Source organism: Triticum urartu, chromosome 7A (genome assembly GCF_056163025.1).
Source record: "Triticum urartu cultivar PI428250 chromosome 7A, HENAU_Tu73, whole genome shotgun sequence".
NCBI classification, from domain to species: Eukaryota; Viridiplantae; Streptophyta; class Magnoliopsida; order Poales; family Poaceae; genus Triticum; species Triticum urartu.
In genome coordinates, this window is record NC_141879.1 from 287,354,267 (window position 1) to 287,363,895 (window position 9,629).

Consider the following 9,629-nt stretch of genomic DNA (forward strand, 5'->3'; position numbering starts at 1 on the left):
AGCGAAGAACATTGATGAACTCGCAACCCTAATACAGATCTAGATGCGTGAGAAACAAGGAACTTACGAGATGCAGATCTACTGCGAAGAGTTGCCGCGTCTCTCTGCACGAACTCAGGGTGGTGCAACAGCCGACGTTGAGGGCAACGGTGAGTGCTACGGTGGCGACGGAGCTCGAGAAGCAGGGAGGCAGCGATAGGAAGAAGAAGAAGAAGAAGAAGAAGAAGAGAGAGAGAGAGAGAGAGAGAGAGAGAGAAGAATGAGGAAGGCCGGGGCAAGCCTATTTATAAGGACAAGATGCGGATAGACGGGCGCGAAAATCAAGGGAGAACCAAATAATGGTTATCCAGCTATATAGACGCCTCGATTCTCGGGAAGCATTAAAGATAAAAGGTCTGTTGGAAGATGACGTCATGAAAGTTTTTTGTGTTTTCAAAATATGACGTCACAGCGGGTTACAGAGTTTTTCAGACAGAAGAAGATGGATTTCATCTAAGTATCAAAGATTGACAAAGAACAAAGTTCAAAGTCAACCTGGGGCCTAATGTTGGGAATATTACTACTAGTATGACCCACCCAGGAGGGGCCGGGTCAGCCCTAATGGCGGGTTACGTAAGAAGCCCAATATACATTCAAGATGATAGTTTATTAAACATATAGAAGGCCCAAGGGCCTAGGGCCGGCTTAAGGCCCGATATTGTAAATCGTCGTATATAAGGAAAGACTTGTAAAGAAAGGCATGTAAAGAAAGTCACCGAGTCGGACATGATTATGAGCCGGCCGGGACTCTGTAGGCCACCAGGCGTCAACCCATGTATATAAGGGGACGACCCAGTGGCGGCTTAGGGCAAGAAACAACCAAATCAATAACCAAGCCGGCGAGTCGAGCCCCTTGGAGATCGAAACTTCAACAATACCAATCCCAACTAGACGTAGGCTTTTACCTTCATCATAAGGGGCCGAACTAGTATAAAAACTCTCTCGTGTCCTTTGTCCTGATTAACCCCTTTAAGCTTCCTAGTACGATGGCCCTACGACTAAGTCCTTGCTCTAGGACATCTGTCGTGTCAACTCCACGACACATGTATTGCGTGAAAATTGAAAAGGTTTTGAGAATGTCAAAAGTATGAAACAATTGCTTGGCTTGTCATCGGGGTTGTGCATGATTTAAATATTTTGTGTGGTGAAGATGGAGCATAGCCAGACTATATGACTTTGTAGGGATAACTTTATTTAGCCATGTTATTTTGAGAAGACATAATTGCTTAGTTAGTATGCTTGAAGTATTATTATTTTTATGTCAATATGAAATTTTGTCTTGAATCTTTCGGATCTGAATATTCATACCACAATTAAGAAGAATTACATTAAAATTATGCCAAGTAGCACTCCTGATGTAGGGTAGAGACCCTAATCGCCCGATCTTTCACGAAAGGAGCGGATCCCGGGAAAAACACGAAGAACACGAGGATGAACGGAAGGAAAACACAAGAGGAAATCACTAAAGCAACACGAATAAGTCACACATGGGCTAGATCCTCGAGTACATAGAACGATACATGAATCCACGGACAACTAGGGACGATACACGGTAACCGGTTCTTCTCCGTGAGGAGGTCTTGAATCCACAAGGGGATCTTCTCCGCAAGGAGGTCTTGAATCCAAAGGGATCTTCTCCGAAGAGGCCGCGGTCTCTCACGAGGAGTAGATCCGATGAGGATGAGCGAAGCTCTATCTCTGAGTATGAGCTAAACCAATGCTAACCCTATCTAGGATGAATGGGGGGTCTATTTATAGTCTAAGTGCAAATGGGGGCGAAGTGAAGGGGTACATGGGCCTCAGGCCCGAACACTGTGCGCAGACAGGTACCGGACGTCCGCTGGGGACCGGTCGTCCGGTGTCTCAGGAGCTGCCGGACGTCCGGTGTCCTCCGGTCGTCCGCTGGTTCTGTTGTGTGATGGGGGTGCCGGACGTCCGGAGGCTCCGGACTTTCGCTGACTTCGGCTCGGGTGCGGTCGCGCCGGTCGTCCGGTCGGGGCCGGAGGTCCGCTCATTGGCCTCGGGTGCAGGGGCACCAGTCGTTCGGTCTGGACCGGACGTCCGCTCGTTTGCTTCGGGTGTCGGGGCATCGGTCGTCCGGTCTGGATCGGACGTCCGCTGGCTGGGACTCGGCAGATGCTTCAGGCGCCGGACGTCCGATCCCGGCCGGTCGTCCGATGGCTGGTACTTTTCTGGCAGCCCTTCTTCTTCTCCGTCTTCTCGTCCATCTTCCTCTTCTTCTTGTCCTTGCTCCTTAGCTTCTCCATTGTACCTGAGTATGCACAAAGTATCCATATGAGGTAGTAGCCATGCTTCATGTGCATCAAAGTGGAATTGTGAGAGGAGAGATGTCACCTCGGTTTCAAGGCCTCTTTCCCGTGATCGAGTCATGGGTCCGGTAGGCACTTGATGAGACGATGGTAGGTCCATGGGGATGACCTTGGGATGCTCTGCATCATCTCCCCTCCCTTGGGGAAGATCCGTCCTCAGATCAAAATCTTCATCACCATGGAAGGGAGAGAGATCTTTGACGTTGAACATGTCGCTCACGTTGTACATGTCGTGCGGGAGGTCGATCTTGTAAGCATTGTCGTTGTAGCGTGCAAGCACCTTGAAGGGTCCATCCACTCGTGGTCGAAGCTTGGATTTGCGTTCTTGTGGGAAGCGGTCCTTGCGAAGGTGTAGGCACACTTGATCACCAATGTTGAAGACCATAGGTTGCTTGTTGAAGTTGAGCTTGGTTGCAAGGCGTTGAACTTGGTTCTCGATGGTGTTTCTTGTATCTTCATGCATCTTCTTGAGATGTGGCACACGCGCACTTGCGTCCAAATTGATGCGCTCTTGGAGTGGTAGAGGAAGAATTTCGAATGGTGACAATGGGTTGAATCCGTAAACGACCTCGAAAGGCGACTTGCTGGTTGTTGAGTGTCTTGCTCGGTTGTAGGCGAACTCGGCGATAGGTAGGCACTCCTCCCACTCCTTGATGTTCTTCTTGATGAGTACTCGAAGTAGAGCGGAGAGTGTGCGGTTTGTCACCTCCGTTTGGCCGTCGTTTTGAGGATGGTACGCCGTGGAGAAGAGTAGCTTGATTCCGAGCTTTGCGCATAGGGTCTTCCAAAAGTAGCTAAGGAACTTGACATCGCGGTCCGAGACAATTGTCTTTGGCACACCATGGAGACGCAATATTTCCCTACAAAAGTGATTAGCAACATGTGAAGCATCGTCTATCTTGTGACAAGGAATAAAATGTGCCATTTTGGAGAAACGGTCCACAATGACAAATATGGAATCTTTCCCATTACGAGTATTTGGCAAACCAAGTACAAAGTCCATGCTTATGTCCTCCCAAGGTTGGTATGGAATTGGTAAAGGCATACAGAGACCATGAGATTGAGCTTTGGACTTAGCTTTGCGGCATGTCGAACATCGGTTGGTGAAGCGATTGACGTCCCGAAACATCTTTGGCCAAAAGTAGCTCTTCGAGAGTGTGGCGAACGTCTTGTCGCGTCCGAAATGTCCCATTAATCCTCCTCCATGCGATTCCTACAAAAGCAATAAATGAAGGGACGACTTGGAGATGCAAAGTTTGTTAGCTCTCATAAGATAGCCATCTTTGATGTAATAGCGTTCCCACGATGTATGCGACAAACACTTGGCATAAGGAGTGGCAAAAGTCTCATCATGCGCATACAATTCTTTGATATGCTCGAAGCCAATGACATCTAACTCAAGGTTGCGTGACTAGCATGCATATGTGGGAAAGAGCATCCTCTACAATGTTTTCTTTACCCTTGATGTACTTGATGACATAGGGAAAAGACTCAATGAATTCACTCCATTTAGCATGACGCTTGTTCAACTTAGTTTGACCCTTGAGATACTTGAGGGTCTCATGATCGGTATGAATGATAAACTCATGGGGACAAAGGTGATGTTCCCATTCATGTAAAACACGGACTAAAGCGTATAGCTCTTTGTCATAGATGGGATAGTTGAGTTGCGCTCCGGAAAGTTTCTCACTAAAGTAAGCTATGGGGCGCTTCTCTTGCGTTTACACACCTCCTATGCCATTACCGCTAGCATTGCAATGAATCTCAAAAGGCTTGTCGAAGTTGGGTAAAGAAAGCACGGGAGCATGAGTAAGCAAATTCTTAAGCTCATTGAATGCGGTATCTTGGGATGGTCCCCAAATAAATGGCGCATTCTTCTTGCTCAAAGCATGCAAAGGCGACGCAATGGTGCTAAAATCCTTCACAAAGCGACGATAGAAACCCGCAAGACCAAGAAAACTACGCACTTGATGCAAGTTGGTTGGTTGCGGCCAAGTCTTAATAGCATTGATCTTGGACTCATATACATGAACACCCTTAGAAGAGACCACAAAACCCAAGAAAACGAGCTTATCAACACCAAAAAGGCATTTCGCAATATTAGCATAGAGACGCTCTTTTCTAAGAGTTTGCAAAACGGTGCGGACATGGGTGACATGCTCTTGGATAGATTTGCTAAACACAAGAATGTCATCGAAGTAAACCACAACAAATATGCCAATGTAAGGGCGAAAGACATGATTCATAAGGCGCATAAAAGTGCCCGGTGCTTCCGAGAGACCCATAGGCATGACTAACCACTCATACAAACCAAACTTGGTTTTGAATGCGGTTTTCCATTCATCACCCTCTTGTATGCGGATTTGATAGTAACCACTCTTAAGATCAATTTTGGAAAATATAGTGGCACCACTAAGCTCATCTAGCATATCATCTAGGCGTGGAATGGGATACCTATAACGAACGGTGATAGCATTGATAGGTCTACAATCGGAGCACATGCGAAAGCTACCATCACGTTTTGGCACAAGAATGACCGGTACGGCACAAGGGCTCAAACTTTCACGCACATGACCATGGTCTATGGGATGCTTTACTTGCCTTTGGATTTCTTTGGTTTCTTCGGGGTTGACGCGGTAGGGAGCTTTGTTCGGAAGCGGTGCTCCGGGGATGAGTTCGATGCGGTGCTCAATGCCTCGTAATGGAGGTAGTCCCGGAGGTAGCTCATCGGGGAAAACATCTTGAAATTCCTGTAAAAGAGAAGACAACCCTAGAGGAAGAGTGTGAGAAGTGTTAGTTTGTGGTGTATTGTCCTTGCACACGAGGACGTAGTGTAGGACACTAGATGGGTTCTCACACACTTCTCTCATCTTACATTTGGTGGCAAGTAGAACGAAGTTCTTGTTTTCGCTCATCGTGGAGGCACTCAATTTGGGCTTGTGGCGCTCACTCTCTTTTTGGTGGCTCACTCTCTCACCATTCTCTCCACGATGGGTGGCTTGCTTATCGGTGATCACTTGGCTTGGAGACATAGGTCGTAACACAAACTCCTTTCCTTGCATCTTGAAGCTATAGTGGTTGGTACGCCCATTGTGGACGACTCCTCTATCGAATTGCCATGGTCGTCCAAGGAGAAGATGGCAAATGGTCATTGGGATGACGTCGCACTACAAGGTGTCTTCATAGGCGCCGATTTTGAAAGAGACTTGTACTCGGTGCTCGACTTGGATGGTACCGGAGTCACTAAGCCATTACACTTTGTATGGATGTGGATGCTTCGTCTTGGGCAATTGGAGCTTGGAGAAAAGTTCTTCACTTGCGAGATTGTGACAACTCCCTCCATCGATGATGACCTTGACAGATCGTCCATTGATGCCGGCCTTGGTGTGGAATATGGTGCATCTTTGGTCTTCTTCTTGGTGATGTTGGAGAGTCAAGACTTTGGAGACAACAAGTGCGGGACTTGATTCTTCATCACAAAAGACTTGTTCTTCTTCATTGTTCACTTGGCGGTGCATGGCGACTTGCTCAAGGGCTTCCATTTCTCCTTCGCTCATGGAATCATAAGTGCCATCGTTGTTGAAGATCATGGTGCGCTTGTTGGTGCACTCATAGGACTTGTGGCCTCGGCCGCCGCAAGTGAAACACTTGAGGGAACTCATCTTGACGGTCTCATCGGTAGGGGTTGTTGATGATGAAGCTCTCGGCTTGAAGTTGCTTGTAGTAGGCGAAGCTTTCTTGGAAGTTGACTTGTCGATGTTGGAAGTAGACGGTCTTGTAGTTGGTGTTGGCGTCGTTGAAGCTTGGTTATTGGAGAAGCCGTATGACTTGGATGAGAATTTGGCATACTTGAAATCATCTTGCACTTGGTGTTCCGCTTTGGTAGCTTGGTGCACGAGCTCGATGAGATTTGAGTATGGTTGGAAGTCGGCGATCTTCTTGATGGGATGATTGAGTCCATTCAAGAAATGTGCCATAGTTTGCTCATCATCTTCTGTCACATTGGCTCTTATCATTGCAGTCTCCATCTCCTTGTAGTATTCTTCAACGCTCTTGGTTCCTTGCTTGAGTTGTTGGAGTTTCTTCAAGAGGTCGCGGTTGTAGTAGGTAGGCACGAATCGTGCTCTCATGACATCCTTCATTTGTGCCCAAGTAGTGATGGGTGGATCACCTCTTGCCTCGCGGCGCTCAATGACTTGTTCCCACCAAATGAGGACATAGTCTTGGAACTCAAGGGATGCCATCGCGATCTTCTTCTCTTCTTCATAATTGTGCAAACGGAAGATCTTGTCAACTTTCAATGCCCATGAAAGGTATTCTTCGGGATCGTTGCTTCCGCTGAACTTGGGCATGGTGAACTTGAGCTTGCCGTAGCGTTGCTCTTCATTGTGTTGGGGTCGTGGATGATGACGCCCATGTTGTAGATGATTGTCCAACTCGTGGTGCTCTTGACGCAGAGGGTTTTCAACCTCGTGTTGCTCTTGTCGCGGATGATTACCATTGTCTTCATCCTCTTGATGAACTTGATGGTCTTGGCGAGCTTGTGGAGGAACGCATCGAGCTCGAGGGGGAACTAGACGATGCATGCGAGCTTGAAATCATCATTCATGAAGTTCTTCGCGAAGTGCTTCCTCTTCTTCATGGGCTTGTCGGCCTTGGTCGGCAACGGCTCGACTCGCATCATGTAGATCTTGTTGCGCCTCAAGTGCTTGAGCGTCACGGAGTTGTTGTTCTTGATGTTGAGCCTCGCCATCTTGTGCATGTTATAGACGCACGCGTTCTTCCTCTTCATGTTGGCGTTGTTGTTGTCGTTCTCGAGCTAGCGCAAAGGCTTCTTCGACTTGACGCCGACGGCGCTCTTGAGAGTCGGTGTCCCGAAGCAGATTGAGGTTTGCTTGACGGTCGGTGCGTGCGGCTCGACGAAGAGTGTTCGATGTCGGTGTACTTGAGTCGGAATGGCAACTTGAACGGCTCCTTCTTGAAGTGGAAGAAGATCGGTTGAGCAACAAAGCGTGAATCCCGTCCATCCTTGCGTCATTCTCTTGCTTGTGATCGTCGAGCTTGTGGTCTAAGTAGTCCCTTGTACATTGTTCGGAAAGTCGTAAGTCGGCGGCAAGGTTGTCGATGTGTTCACTCATAGCTTGTTGCTCTTGATGCAAATCACGTTGTGCACCGAAGAGGTGACTCTTAGTGACAAAGGAGTTCATGTCGTCGTCTTGCTCCATGAAGAGTGGGTTGGTAGAAGTACTCGGCCTATCCATCATTCCAAGACAAGTGTGAGTGGTAGAAAGAGAAGAACGAATACCAAATGTACCTTGACCGAAGTTGAAAGTGAATCGATGATCACTCCAATGTAGGACAAGGAAATAGCCCAATTGGTACGAATTCTTGTCGGTTTCTCACACCTACACAAGTAAAAGCTTATGGTGGAGCTTGGTTAGGATGGTGGCACAATTTTTAATGTGAATGTAAGCAAGATTCAATAATGTTGGAGAAGATTCGCAAGATTTAATGTAACAAGTAGACCAAGCATATACGGTACACGGAAACACACACGCAAAAAGATAAGTGGGGTTGTGCAACCAAGGGTGAGCCAAAATGTGGAATCCACAAAAATGCTCTTGTTGCACAACACTAGAGAGACGCTAGCACGATTGCACGATAGGCGGATACAAGAACTTGTGCACAACCTACTTAGCAAAAATGCAACGACTTCTATCCCAAATATGTTTTATGCAAGGTGTTGCTATGATATGATCCAAGATGATCGAGTATGACAATCTTAATGTTGTATGATGCTATGGTTCTTGCTTAAAAGCTCTTTGCTTATCTTTTCTCTTTGCTTAAAAGCTTTGTTGGCTCTTTGATGTTTGAGCTCTTTTCTCATGCCATGCTTGACGAACCAAGATAGCAAGTGAGTATGCGATGACAACTTAGTGACACAACAGATGATACCAATATAGGCAACAATGATGTATGTATGTATTCTATGGGAAGTATGATCACTAAAGTGCACAAGTCTCATTGCCGGCAATACTCAATGGCTAGTCTCGATGGGTAAGCAACGCAAAGGAGTAAGGCGATGATGGCTATCAATGTAATGGCAAGAGTGATATGTCCAATACCAAGATGAGGTTACCGGTCTTGCTTCCGGTATGGTGTCAAAATGGTGGCATGAATACCAAGTCGTAGTCGAGGTGGTCGTTGTTGATGACCGGTGTTGATGACGCGTCCGTGGCGAAAATGAGCGGCGGTGGTGTCGATGTCGAACCGTACCTAGATAGCTGAAACACAAAAGGATACGGTACCGCAACTCAAATTCTCAAAACCAAAGGCGACCAAAATTGTCGGAGTAGGTAGCGCTTAGGTGGTGGTGTGGGTTGGGATATTGGCAAAGATTACGGAAAGTTGGTGGTGGTGTAGCAGAGGAAATGGAGGAAGTAGCGGTCGTTCGGTAGTGGACGGATGTCCGGTCGCCGGTCGTCAGGTCGGGTCGGACGTCCGGTGCTTCCTGGGTCGCCGGGCGTCCGGTGAATGTGACGGTCGTCCGGTGGTCGGGGTCAACGCGAGATTTCAGATCTGAGAGGCGGTTTTGGGCGGAATATGGGGAATTTGGGAGGGATTTCGAGGTGGAGATGGTGGGTGAAGGCTAGATCTACTTGCAACGCAACAAATTCACGGATTAAAACCAACAAAACATCATCAAAACTCACAAAACACAAGAAAATTTTTTGGGGCTTATTTTGTGGGGATTTTCGGATTAGGACAAAAAACAATAAAATCAAGCTAGAAAAACGAAGAGGGGGCTCCGAAATCGTGATGAACCTTGCTCATGATACCAAGATGATGTAGGGTAGAGACCCTAATTGCCCGATCTTTCACAAAAGGAGCGGATCCCGGGAAAAACACGAAGAACACGAGGATGAACGGAAGGAAAACACAAGAGGAAATCACTAAACCGACACGAATAAGTCACACATGGGCTAGATCCTCGAGTACATAGAATGATACATGAATCCACGGGCAACTAGGGACGATACACGGTAACCGGTTCTTGTCCGTGAGGAGGTCTTGAATCCACAAGGGGATCTTCTCCGCAAGGAGGTCTTGAATCCAAAGGGATCTTCTCCAAAGAGGCCGTGGTCTCTCACGAGGAGTAGATCCGATGAGGATGAGCGAAGCTCTATCTCTGAGTATGAGCTAAACCAACGCTAACCCTAGCTAGGATGAATGGGGGTCTATTTATAGTCTAAGTGCAAA